At 35.2% G+C, this 15,054-nt stretch overlaps 1 long non-coding RNA gene across 2 annotated transcripts; it reads right to left on the bottom strand.

Annotated features, from left to right (window-relative positions):
- Positions 1-10,124: 10,124 nt before the first annotated feature.
- On the bottom strand, positions 10,125-12,357 carry LOC111898589 (uncharacterized). 2 transcript variants are annotated; one of them, XR_002852627.3, is made up of 3 exons: positions 11,883-12,357; positions 10,912-10,969; positions 10,125-10,286 (listed from the first exon to the last, which is right to left on the bottom strand). It is a non-coding gene; the product is annotated as an uncharacterized LOC111898589 (long non-coding RNA). The 2 variants fall into 2 exon arrangements; XR_008230257.1 differs by lacking the exon at positions 10,912-10,969.
- Positions 12,358-15,054: the final 2,697 nt, after the last annotated feature.

Here is a 15,054-nt window from a genome sequence, read left to right as displayed (position 1 = left end):
AAGGTCGGGCTTCGAAACCGAAAAGATAAATTTTTCGGGCTTCACGAACACTTCATGGAGTATTCCGGGGTTTACAATTGATATCGGGGCTTTAGGGGATGCTAATATGAAAGAAGTATGAGATTTAGGGTGAAAAGTGGCAAATTTCCAAAGTTACCCGGGAAGGCTCGCAACCTTCTATTTATAGGGTGGATCTTCTGATCGGACGGCTGAGAAGGAACCATGCGCCACAGATCCGAGGGCTCGCATGGGAAGGCTAGCACGAGTGCTGCACGTGGGAAGGCTTGCTGGCTTCCTGTGATTGGACCGAATTCTACTGGTCCGAAGTCGGCTTGGTGGTGGGGTCCACAGGCGAGGGTGCGCAGGTGCGAGGGACTCGGTGGCAGCCTCTGATTGGACCGCGGACTCGTGACCCATGTGCGAGGCTCGGACACGAGGATAGTACATGCGTCGGACTGCTAGTGGACCGCGGTTACTGTTCATGCGAGACTTTAATTGAAACCGAATCTCCAACTTCGATTTTGGATTCTCTGAAGAACTTTAAATGGTCCAATAAACCTTGGACTCAACTTTCCCCTTCTACCAAATCTTATAAGTCCCTTCCACGACGAGACTTTAAGTGAAACCGAATCTCAAACTTCGAATGATATCGGTTGTCTCTTCTTATCAGCATAGCTCTTTTGAGAAGCTAACATCTTTTTCCCTAATCACTTACAACTTTTCAGCAATCTAATGGACTATTTCAAGTCCCATAAACTTCTTTTCCTCAGCTCCCAACCAACATGATGGCATCCGACACTTTTTCACATGCAAAGCGTGATAAGGTACCATCTTGACACTTGAGTGGAAACTATTATTATAGGTGAATTCTACTAAAGGTAAGTGTTCATCCCAGTTACCTTGAAATTCTAGGGTACATGTTCTCAACATATCCTACAACGTTTGAATCGTTCATTCGCTCTGACCATCAGTTTGCAGACGGTAAGTTGTATTCAAACACAACTTGGTACCCAATTCCTCTTATAGACTCCTCTAAAACCTTGAGGTAAAATGTCTTTCACGATCGGATACAATCGTTAACGAAACACCATGAAGCCTCACACTTTTCTTCACATAAGAATTCGCAAGTTTATCCATAGACCATTTCTCGTTGGCTGCTATGAAATGCACACTCTTAGTGAAGCGATCAACGGCCACCCAAATCATGTTGTGACCGTTCCTTGTTCTGGGCAGTTTAGTCACAGAATCCATAGTGATATATTCCCATTTACCCATGGGTACATGTAAAGGTTCTAAACTCCCATACGTTTTCTGATGTTGTGCCTTAACCTTGGAACAAGTTACATACTCAGTCACATACTTTAGCAACTTCGAGCTTCATCGTCGGCTACCAATAATAGGGTTTTAGATCTCTATACATTTTCGTATTGTCGGGATGAATCGAGTACATGGTCTTGTGAGCTTCTTCCATCAGAAGACCTCTTATTCCTCCCATCCTAGGTACCCAAATCCTATCTTTGAATACCTCCAGTCCTTGACCGTTTGTATCAAACACCAACGTTTTACTCAAACGTTCCTCCTTTCGGTCATTTTTCTCTAAAACTTCCTCTTGAGCTTTCTTTATACTTTTCACAATTGTCAAGACAACTTTAATTGTTAACGCTCTTGGCCCTTTTCTTTTGAATACTTACCTTCTGACTGAGAGTATCAGCAACAACATTTGCTTTACCAGGGTGGTAAAGTATTTCACAGTCGTAGTCCTTGAGTAATACTAGCCAGCGTCGTTTCCTGATGTTCAATTCCTTCTGATCAAAGAGATATTGGAGACTCTTATGATCAGTGAAAAGTTTACACTTTGTGCCATAAAGATAATGCCTCCATATCTTTAGGGAGAATACTACCGCTGCCAACTCCAAATCGTAAGTGGGGTAGTTCTTTTCATGTTCTTTCAATTGCCTCGATGCATACGCTATCACCTTATCCCTTTGGGTCAGAACACATCCTAACCCAACTCGAGAGGCATCACTATAAACTGTGAAGTCATCAACTCCTTTAGGTAACGAAAGAATCGGTGCTTCACACAACTTCTTCTTTGACTTCTCAAAGCTTCCTATCCTTCTCATTCCATGTATAGACAGCTCCTTTGTGGGTCAAAGCTGTCAATGGAGTCGCGATCGAAGAAAAGCCTTGGATAATTCAGTAATAATATCCAGCTAATCCTAAAAAGCTTCAAATCTCCATAGGACTTTCAGATGTAACCTTCGAGTTACAAAATAAGTCCTTATTGAGGACTCCTTCTTCTTCATGGAATAAGTATTTTCCTTCATTTATTGTAACAGACCAATGGGTCATGTTCTAATGATCTCTCATTGTATACTGCCCTACTTAGACTCAGATCTCCTAGGGACAAATTTCAGAACAAATTGTACCTTCCTTCATGTTCTAATGTGATACAATCACAATTCAACATGTATCATTTCTAACTACCAACTTCTTTAACAATGAGTGCGATACTTCTATTGATCACTTTGATCATCTTTCATTTCAATCTTCTGGCTTAAGTCAAATGTTACATCGAACTTGGTTCTCTGAACCACATAATAAACTCATCGTAGTCGGACTCAATTTGATACCTCTAAGGTCGGAATAACAATCATCTTCTTAGTCATTACCGAAACGATGGTAACGACAGACTAGATCAAGACGGAATCAAATAATAGCTTCTTGGTAACCTTGTGACTTTCCCTGATCCAAGTGCGAGTCATGTGCTTCCAGTAGTATAGATCTCTACTACTATTCACACCTACTCATACTCGTCCCAAGTACTGTCTCGCAGTCCCCAAGTCCTAAAATCACAAAACAATTTAACACATACGAATGTGTCCAATTAATCATAGAATTTTCCTAGACTCTACTAGGACTTTTTTCATGCGTATCTTCAATGATCAACTCCACTTCAACTTGGTTGGTGATGGAAATTCCAGATGATTGGGACAACTTCAAAAATTACACCAGCCATTCTATTCATCAGACGACAAAACCAGGGTTTATTTTATTTCCTTGAAACGATTACACAAAGGTTCAAGTTTACCCTATACTATGCCTCTCATAGGCTAAACTACTTGTTACTATTCTTATTACTACTTTGTAACTTGATCTTCGGGTATCAAGTCTTCACTTCTACTTCCTAGTGTTATTAATCGCTTCGTCAAAGATATCCTGAAATTCCTTTGGCATTGATGGTGCACTTGGCCTTGTTACTTCATTGTTTTTCTGCCAATTCTTAGAAATATGGCCTTCTTCTTTACATCCGTAGCATACCTCATTGGGAATCGTACACTTATTGGCATAATGCCCTATTTCTCCACACTTAAAGCACTTCACCTTCCCGTCACAATTCCCAGAGTGTTTATTTTTGCACTTCCCGCACCATTTTCCTTTATCTCTTCTTTTGCCAAACTTTGAGGATATGTTGCTCTTGTTGGGCCTTGAAGACCCCTCAAATTTCCTCTTCTTGCCAACTTCAACTTTGTTGGCGGTTGTGTCATTGATCATTTCTTCAATAGACTTAGCAACCCTAATAGTTTCCTCAAGAACAGATGTCTGACCTATTGGCACAATAAGTTCATCCTTACTTTGTTGAAGTAAACGTTTTGTTTCTTCCATCTGTTCACCTAACATCATACGTACCATTGCCTGCACTCCAGTCATCGTGATTGGCTCAGGCTGTGGATTATCACTTCCGAACCCACTTTGAGTACTCGCCATTTCGATCTATACACCAATCGTAGGTGAATTTAGATCTTCATTTTCGTTAGATGTTAAGTCTTCGAAACGTTTATATGTTAGCTCCAATATCGTAGTCATACGTTTAGAATCCTACAAACATAAGGTTTCCAGATCCGGTCGGCAACAGACCATAGATCCGAACAAATAATAGCATCATTATAGCTATAACACAAAACATTTAGCACATAAAAGCATTTTAGGCATCCTTCCTAAAATAAACTAGTGCTCATGTCTAAATTATGGTAGACACTCATCTCACAATCACAACTTAGCATTCTAAGTTTAAGTCTAGAAATCGTAGGATATTTCTTAGTTCGCTTAAACTAATGCTCTGATACCAACTGTGACATCCCCTAATTTCTCGTCCAGAAAAGACCGATTTAATTTATACTTTTTAAAATCAAATCAGAGAAATCTTTATAAAAGATGTTGCGGAATTGGTCCCCAAAACAAAATATGATAAAAGTTTGTCAAAACCTTTCTTTAAGAAATATATCATCTCCTTTTATATCAAAACCTCGGGATGTCATGTTCCGATGCAGATCAAAAGCATAAACAAGACATTATAAGCCTTACGACAGTTATTTGTAACTACTAGCCTATAATCCAAAATTCACTCATCATCATCATCCGACTATGCTCGGGGTCCTCTACCTGTAATATAAACAGCTGAGTGGGCCAGGCTTGGAAGCCTGGTGAGCATATAGGGTTTTCAACCCACAATACATAAATTTATTATGTTTAAACATCAATCAATCAACCGAATTACCCCAAACCCCATTATTTTATTTATTTCTTAAGGGTTTACCCTAAGAATCAACTATCCCTCCTTCCTAAGGATTCATCCTAAGGAATAGACACAGAGTCACCTCGTGACCGGGGTTTATACGACGGACACTAATTCCATAGCTGCCAAAGTTTATTCAACATGTGCTAAGTCCATAGCTCTCATTTATCGACAATATTATTTACAGGTATTCTCTCCTGCAATACATGTCAATGGGTTTTAGAGTACAACAAATGAACATATAGTTCATTACACCTACAGGTTGCGGGCCTGCTAGTGTTCCATAGACTGTCTAGAATAGTCCATGGTTGTCATCCATACTCTGCTGAATGACTACAACAACAACAACAACAACAACATTGAGGCCTCTCACCTTTTTAACACACATCAACTATTTCATCTACCCATGTTCTACCCAACATTTTTCGTAGATAAAAATACATATATAGTTTAAATTATTTAAAAATATGTACAACTCATTCCTTCAGCACCCATCTCAAATAAACAAACAATATATATTCACACAACACGTATTTTATGTAAAATACTTCATATCTATGTGTAAGGTGAAAGTAACTACACACTCACTTGATTTAATGAAAACCGGGCAGCAATTCGTTTCCTAAAACGATCGTTTCTAATAAAACCGGGAGTTTTATTGAGAAACCGGGCTCTGCGAAAGGTCGGGCTTCGAAACCGAAAAGATAAATTTTCCGGGCTTCACGGGCACTTCGTGGAGTATTCGGGGGTTTACAATTGATATCGGGGCTTTAGGGGATGCTAATATGAAAGAAGTATGAGATTTGGAGTGAAAAGTGGCAAATTTCCAAAGTTACCCGGGAAGGCTCGCAGCCTTCTATTTATAGGGTGGATCTTCTGATCGGACGGCTGAGAAGGAACCATGCGCCGCAGATCCGAGGGCTCGCATGGGAAGGCTCGCACGAGGGCTGCACGTGCGAAGGCTTGCTGGCTTCCTGTGATTGGACTGAAGTCTACTGGTCCGAAGTCGGCTTGGTGGTGGGGTCCGCAGGCGAGGGTGCGCAGGTGTGAAGGACTCGGTGGCAGCCTCTGATTGGACCGTGGACTCGTGACCCATGTGCGAGGCTCGGACACGAGGATAGTACACGTGTCGGACTGCTAGTGGACCGCGGTTACTGTTCATGCGAGGGTGACTCAGCAGATTTCGCCACGTGGCATATGCGAGGCGAGGACACATGGCAAAAACGTGACTATGCGAATTTTCTTGATTTTTGTGCAAAAACTTCTAAAATCCATAACATTCACATACGAGCTCCGTTTTTGACGTTCTTTATATGCATCGCATAGCTAAAATTACGCTCTACAACTTCCGTTTAGACTTTGTCGGCTAATTTTGACTTTAATTTTTATATTATTATTTTTAACAGACCGGGATAGGAAATCCGTTAAAAATTCATAACTTCTTCATCCGACGTCCGTTTTCGTCAGTCTTTTTATCGTTGTGCTCCTAATGATGAGACCTTCAATTCTCATTTAGGTTGTGTTGACTAAAAATCGCTCGATCTAAAATTCGAGTTTTTAGTTGTCTACTGCTAAGCTAAAATTTAGAAAATCATAACTTCCTCATACGAAGTCAGATTTGGGCGTTATTTTTATCGAACTTCTCAGTTTAACGAATACTACGACTTTTGTCGCGAAACTTCGACATGTCATAACTTCTTCGTTATAACTCGGATTTCGGCATTCTTTATATCCCCGAAATCCTTGTTTCGACCACTACAACTTTATGTAAACATATTGGACTTATCTCACAATTTAATTTTGATGCTTATTTTATTTTTAATTAATTAAACCCTAATAATTAAGCATAAAACACATAATTCACATAATTCCTTTTCATTTCTTCTAAATGAGTTACAAAGGTTAACCTAGACCATTATGTTAATATTAATGCCTAGCCTAGAAACACGGGCGTTACACCGTGGATGTAAGAAAGCAATTGCAAAATTTTCAAATATAAATTCATGTAAACTCAAATTGGGTGCATGTAAAGTTTTAGATATTAACCAAGGTTCAAATTTCGGTATGTTTGTAAATGTATAATTGATATCATTTTTTAAGTTTACGTTTTATGCATCTTTCTATAATTACATGATGATGAAGTGAGATTGATAATTACTTCTCATGAGCTTTTGGTAAATCAACCATCAAACTATTTATTACTTAGAACAATTAACTTTATTAATATGTATGTATCTTTATGTTGTCTCTCTCTTTTTATGTTAAGAAAATATATTTTATGTACAAGAGAACATTATTCAACATGTATTTTATGCTATGTATATACTATGTTATTTTTTATTGCTTATTTTGCTGTAAATAACATCGATGAAATTTTTTATAATTGATTTTGATGAAAGCTGTTTACAATTATTGTTCCAAATTGTTGGTGATAATGACGGATTAAAACGAATGATTTTTTTATATGACATGACTTTATTGTTGAAAACAATAATTATATGTGTTATAAAAATGAATTATTTATGCTCTACAAGAACCTATATGGATGTACCCAATTTTAAATGTTTTTATAGTAATAAAAATAAATGATCTTATTACATTTGTCAATTTGCTTTTTCTCTATTCGTTCTTTATCGTAAATGAAAAGTAAAATAAATAAAATATTAATATTTTCATAAAAAAAATATAAGTGATAAAAATATACCTTAAGTGTAATACTCCTTCTCCCTAATCTACTCTTAACATATTTTTTCAACATTGGTCGCACTATATAATAATTACTATAGTTTTAAAATTCAAAATTACCATTTTATTTGGACTGTTCATTATCTTCAAATATTTCATAACTTTAAGGAAAAAATGAAAGTACAATAAAAAAGTATGATAGTTTTTTTTAATATAGTAATGAAAAATTTAAAATTAGTAGTTTTTAATTAGTAAAAAGTAATAATAATAATAATAATAATAATAATAATAATAATAATAATAATAATAACAACAACAACAACAACAATAATAATAATATAGGAAATAAAAAATATTCAAATAAAGTTTTTATAAATTAGTTAAAAATACCTATAGTTTAAAAAATTTTAAATCAAAAACTTAATTTAATTTGATTCAAACACAACTTTTTATATCTTTCTTATCGTATATATAAAATTATTATAATATTAGTTACAACTTAGTATAAAAATCATTATTTCGATAATAAATATTTATAGTATTTTTGTATAGCATATAATTGTTAATATTTATATTATATTATTGAGCAGAAATCAAGAATTTAAAACTCTCACTACAACTCAATAATTTTCTATTTAAATGTAATAATGATTTCAAATTTAATGTAATTTTCTTTTATATTTTCCACTACATTCAAAAGTTTTTAAACTTTTGGTTATTAATGTGCAATGCTTTTTTATTTTCCACATATTTATTATACACATTGTAGCTATTTAGTAGTATATAAGTATGTTTTGATAAAAAAAATCATATGTTTGAAAAGATTTGTAATTCAAAATTAAAAAGTTGAAAAAAATAAGTTTTGTCGCATCAATGGTTATTTCAACACAATTTTTTTGTAATAATGTTTTTATATATCAAATGTATGTTGAGTTCTAAATATTCATTTTGAGTGATTTATAAGTATTTAATAAGTTTTGTTTGATGTAAATGTTATAATGTTGTAGTGTTTTTATTTTATTAAAAGCTATAGTATTTTTTATACTATTTGTTATTTGTTTTATATACAAATCGGCATATATTTTATATTTAATTTACACAACTTAAAACATTCTATAAAATCATCAAAAGTTGTAGTATTTATTTTTTCATACTATACATAGAAATCAAAATATGTTTGATATATAATTTACACAATATAAAACGGTTTATAAAATCATGAATTAATAGTGGAAATAACTAATGACATAAATTTATTAAAATTAATAAAACTAATATGTTAACTATAAAGTTTGTTTTACTATTGACATTGGTTTTACATGTATAAATATTAAATCACCATTTGTTAAATGTTATTATTTTAATTATATAACTATATTCACGCGCAACGTGCGGAGATTCGACTAGTATCTTATAAAGCTAGCATTTTATCTTTCACAACATTCATTTGAAACTCCCATGCATTTTTCATTTCGCCACATTTATTTGAAACTAACATGAATTTTCAATTTCTTCCTAATAATGGTTATAAGTTGGTTAATATGATTAAATAAATATCAAACATAAAGTGTAATCATATACAAACTAAATTTCAATATTAAAAGAATATGTGTATTTCTACTTATAAAGTTATGTTGTTTAACTTTTAACATATTATACTTAATTTATTAGTTTTAATATATTGTTGGGTGTAAACCATTATTATTTTAAAGCTACAACTTTTGAACAATTTGTATAAAATACTTAAAATTATAAATTTAAATATAACATTACATGATCAACTTAAATATAAATTTTAGTTTAACTTAAATAACCCAAATAATATTTTGTAAATAGTTAAAACTAATAAATTGTAGTGTCTTTCTAATAATGATTATAAGTTGGTTAATAAGGTTAAATAAATATCAAACCTAAAGTGTAATCATAAATAAACTAAATTTCAATATTAAAATAACATCTTTACTTCTACTTATAAAGTCATGTCATTAATTTTTAAGAGATCATACTTAATTTATTAGATTAAGTGTTGTTGTATGTAAACCATTATCAATTTAAAGCTATAACTTTTGAACAGTTTGGACAATATACTTAAATTGTTAATTTATAATATCACATTACAGTGTCAACTTAAATATAAATTTCAGTTCCACTTAAAAAACCCAACGAATATTTTGAAATAGTTAAAAATGATAAATTGTAGTGCTAAATGCAAAAACTGAATTATAATCTCAATTTAACTAAAATATTACCTAAAGATATTTGTATAATTGTTAAAAAATTTCAAATAACTAGCTTAAAGTAACTTACAATAACAATAATTAAATATAACTCTATATAAATGATTATAATGTTACATTTAAAATCGAAAAGCAATGTTTGATGTTTTAAATAATTATAATGATAGAAATTAAAACGTTAAATAGATAAATTTCAAAAAATTAATTAACAATAACAACTATAAATAACATTAAACCATATATTATATTTAATTTTATTCATGAGTAACTCACGGGTTTAAGTGATTCAAACAGTTGAGATTATACAGTTATAATAGATGTATATATTATCATATAATAAAAAATAATCAATATATTATATCAATTTAGTATATGAATTATTATATCAAATTTAACAACAACGTTATTGTTATATTTTTATAAATATTTCAACTATATAGGTGTTTCTGCGCAACACGTGGGCATTTGCCTAGTATACTTATAAAGAAAACATTTTTCCTTTCACCACATTCATTTGAAACTCCCATGATGTATTTTACTCAAACAATATTCATTTGAAACCTCTTATTTGAATGAAGACCACTCAAAAGTCCCTTAATAATGATTAACCTGTAACACCCATAAAATTCAAGCCAATTTAAAACTTTTTTAAAACATTTGAAAACCATTAAGATATTACAATTTGTTTTCAAAAATTTTTAGGTATCAGAGTATCCCCAGAATACAATCATGAAAATATAAGGAGGTGCACGATCACGCCTTCTCCTTCCTGCGTTCATCAGAAGTACCTGAAACATAATCATCAACTGTAAGCCCAAAGCTTAGTAAGTTCGCGCAAAATACCAATGCCATACAAATATAACCATAACATATAATAAATACAGAAAACAACATGCATAATGAGTCATCGATCTGATTGGACCGAATCCCGGTCTTCAGTCTATCTGGACCACTCTTCGAGCCCTCAGCACGTGTGGACCGCCCTCCTCGGGGCCTTTAGCCTATCCAGACCGCTCGTGGGGCCTTCGGCCTGACTAGATTTGCCCGGCTTGAGCATGCAATCTACCCGGACCGCCCAGGGTGTCTTGGCCTACTGCACACAGCAGGACCTGCCTCAACCCTTTCCCCCAAACCAACACACATGTGCACATACATATAAACAATTAATCACACAGATCTACAGATCACTAATCATGGCAATCATCCTATACCCAAGATACTGATCTAACCGATCACTAACATAACAACCATCCTATAACCAGGATACTAATCTAACCGATCTCGAACATAACAACCATCTTAACTACAAGGATGTAAATCAAATAAACATATCATGCCATAAAACTGGATGCAAATCCAAATAGGGCCGACATTGGTGCCTTAGACCTTATTGATATAGTGAGGAGAACTCACCTGACATTTCTGAAGTCCCGCGGATGAAACTCCAACTGTTGGTTGACAGATTCCCGAACTGCCAACATCAAACAATACCCAGTTAATAATTAGGTTGCAAGCCCAAGGTCTAACTCACACACCAAGGACCCAAAAGTCAGGTAATGGGCCAAAGCCCAACATATGACCCAATTTTCCAAATTGGGCCTAGACCTCTACATGGTCTTTCCTTAAGGCCCATTCAATTATTCTTGTCTAAAATCTTGGTATTCCAATGGTCCAAAATCACATAATCATAAAGGCCAAAATAAAGCCCATCTATGGCCGAATTTTCCAAATTGAGCCCAATTCTCTCACATGGGCCTTACCGTAAAGTTCATCCAATTATTTAGGTCCATTTACTTATTCTTGGATAGTCCTTCAATAGTCAAATCACCGAAGCCCAATAGGGAGGCCCAAATCGAGACCCAAGTGAAATTAGGGTTTCACATAAAATGATGATTAGGGTTAAGTGTCCATACTTCACCCAAATTAGGGCTTCATGGCATTAAGGTTTTCCAAACCCTAATTAGGGTTTTCAACACATCTTAGCCCAATAGGCCCAAAACCAAGTTCTTAATCCCATTAAGGTTTCCTAGGCCCATTAGGGCTTCAAGCATCCTAACCGAATCAAACATGACAAGGCAAAGCACACCGCCACTGACACGGCGGCCGGTGGTGGTTATGGATTTTCTATTATTATTTCGGGCACCATTTACAAGTTAAAACTCAATCCAAATAAAACACACACACATGCTAATAAAACACACGCACACACAGCTGCACTGTGGCGGCAGGTGGTGGTTGGAGGTGGCAGCCACCACCTCACGGTGGTCGTGGTGGCCCACTTTCGATTTCAGCCACACAACCCACCCACTTAAGCGTAAGACAGCAACAATACAAAACACCCCTATTTTACATAGCATCACACATGCACACACAAATACACGCACCTTCCACGGTGGCTGTGGCGACGGGACAATGGCAGCAGGTGGCGGTTTGGTCTATAACGAAAACAAGAGCGGTGACTTGGAGTGGCGGCATCGGCAGTAATCAGTGGTATCACTCGACATCGGTAGCAACAACTACTAGACGGGAAGGAAATGAGGTAGTCGGGGAACAGCGTTAGCCGTAACAGTCGCCCATAACGACGACATCGGCGACCGCAGTGGCAGAAGAAGACGGAGAAGAGCGCTTCAGCAGCACCGGTTAATGGAGCAACGGTGTTCGTCGGCCCCCAGCGGTTCACAACTTCGATGTATCAGACAGCGGCGGCAATACACGACTCCATTGAAGGCCCACGACGTTGATTATGGGGTGGCTATGGCGACTATCGATTGGAGAGGTGACAGCGTCGGAGAATGGAGGAGAAGGAGAGGGTGGCGGCTAGAGGGTGAAGAGGAAGTGGGGGATGACGGCTGCACATATAGTTCCTAGGGTTGGGGTTACAGGATCCTTAAATACCCACTTCATTTAAAAGTTTGCAATAATGGCAACTATAGTCCCTCCTTTTCCCCTTTCTTTCACAGCAAATCCATATTTTACCATTTACACCCTGCCACCTGAAATCCTTTACAATTCAAGACCAAAATGTTACCAATCAACCCTTCCTCTACAAAATCTTCTCATCTTAGGTCCAAAACTTACTCTCTAGTCCCTGCTTCTATAAATTCTTACAAATTAAGTCCCAAACCTACATTTTAACCCCTAGAGATTCAAATATTGTCATTTGGCTTTCCAAAACAAACTCCTAACTAATTTTCTTATTTGGTTTCAGATTATTATAATATTAAATAATAATTAGAATTACTTCTCGGGGTCCTGGGCTTATTATTTAATTATCTTATTTTAAACGGGATCTTACATAACCATTCAAATGTTTTATAACTTATATAATATGTTTAATAAGCAATTAATGGATAGTCTACTATAAAATGTCAATCTCTTTGAGTTGACACACAAATACCAATCACATACAAATTCACAAAGAAAGCAAATCTAAATGTTTGTGTGCTGCTTTGAGGGCTTTTGAGCATTTTTCAAGCCATGTTATTATATTAGAGTTCTCTTAAGAAGGAGGAGTTGGTAAGCAAGCTTGGTGCGAATTGGTGTTTCAAGAATCTGCATATTGGTCATCTTGTAAAGCTTCTGGAGGTAAAAAGCTTGCACCTTTCCACTTAAATCTCTAGATCTAGCTAGGGTTTTATAGCTTTATTCCTTTTGTGGATTTTGGACCTCCATTTGCGAGTTTAGTAACTCCAGAAGATGGGAATGACAGATCTGAGGTCTCTTGGTCCTTTAGTGTCATAAAAATGGACTCTTGGTGGGATTTTGGACTTCATGCATGGGTTAAGAACCTTGGAAAGGTCTTAATGGGGGTGTTGGGTGCATACATGGCATGCAAAGGCATAAAGTTGCCAACTTTATGCCTTAAGACGTCTTAACAAGCCTAGATCTGACTTTTGGGCGTAAAGGAATTGTACATTAAGCACTTAATGGAAAAAGTGCTTAAGCTGGTTGTACGTTGGGCGTAACCCAATGTACGCCGCATGTAGTCCTAGGACCTCAGTACGCTGCACGTACCAGGATGGTATATCGAGCGTACGCATCAGAGATGGACCCGAATATGTTTTAAAACTTTAAGCTATTGGGCCTCATTTGATTATTGGACTTGGGTGCATTCTGTGAGTATGGGCCATTCATCTATATTGGACCATGGATATATTGGTTGGGACTTATTGGGCCAAGAGGCCCATTTTTTATTTTAGACAAGGAGTTTGGGCCCATTAGCAAAGAAAGGGTATTTTGGACCTTATGGAAGGATTTGGGAATTGAGGGTTCCTTTGTTTAAGTAAAACCCTAACATAGATTATTACTATTGTTGAGTAGGAGGTTACGGACTGTAGGAGAGCAGCTTTTGTATTCAGTAGATAGAGGTAAATCTCCTCACCATATCAAAGCATACTTTTAAGAAAACACTAATTGGTATTTTCATATAAATATATGTAAATATGAATAATACTTATAAATACACAAAAATATGCAAAAAAAAAAGATCCTGTACATATTTAAATACCAAATACATGTATATTACAATGTTCATATAAGAAAGCGTACAACATTAAAAACCAAAAATGTCTATAACCCAATCGTATGATGTATTGGCCTTGTGTGTAGAATACGGTGAGTTCGAATCTTATCAAACCCCTTCATTTTTTTCCTTCTTTCAAGTTTTAGTTAAAGGCACTATGGTGACGTGAACAAGAGTAGTCATCGCCACTACACTCCATGTCAGCATGGGTATCCTGCTAAGTCTAAGAATGAAGAAACCTAATAAATACCAAGAATGAAAAAGATTTATCTCAATATTATATTCTATACTAAACTCATTTTATACACTTCCAAGCTTATATTAAACCTAATATTATATAGTGTTGGTGAATAGTACAACATTAAATGTAGTGTTATTCGATTCATCAATGCTATCTTTTACACTATCAAAATTACGTAAAATAGAGTATACCTAGAATATTCTTTTTAGTGGTGACTATATTATAATGTGTTGGAGAGGTTTAGTGTTAATATTATCTTTTACGATATAATTATAGGTTTAACTAAAATTATTTAGTGTTAGGTATAGTGCAAATTCTAATGTAAAAGTGGTTTTTTAGTGTAGGGTTGGAGACAGGCTGGTCCTTAAGAATTAAATTCTCAAAGTCCCAATACTAGTCAGATAAAAAGGATCTTATCGTTATTATAAGTTTTTATTTTTAAATAAAAATATATAATAAAGAAAAAAATAGTCATGTGCAGATGTCCACTTTACCCTAAGGGTTGAAAATGATCTTAGGCATATAAAAAAATGATGTTAAAGTAAAACTGTCAAAAGTGACAAACGTACATGTTTGTGTAATTTTTCCGGAAAGCTGATATACATTTTTAGCATTAAAAAGTCGTTTTAGTAAGGAGGGGGTCAATGGTGGTTTATGCAGTATGTTGAGGCAGTATCGTCGGTTTCTGATTCCGAGCAAAGACAAGATGAGCATGCAATCGACTGGATGGGTTGGTACCCGCAAATCTTGAAGGCATCGGGCTCTCCATCTCTAATCTTGTTGTCTCTCCCTA

The sequence above is a fragment of the Lactuca sativa genome, chromosome 2, assembly GCF_002870075.4.
Source record: "Lactuca sativa cultivar Salinas chromosome 2, Lsat_Salinas_v11, whole genome shotgun sequence".
Lineage (NCBI taxonomy): Eukaryota > Viridiplantae > Streptophyta > Magnoliopsida > Asterales > Asteraceae > Lactuca > Lactuca sativa.
This window is presented reverse-complemented; position numbering and strand designations above follow the sequence as displayed.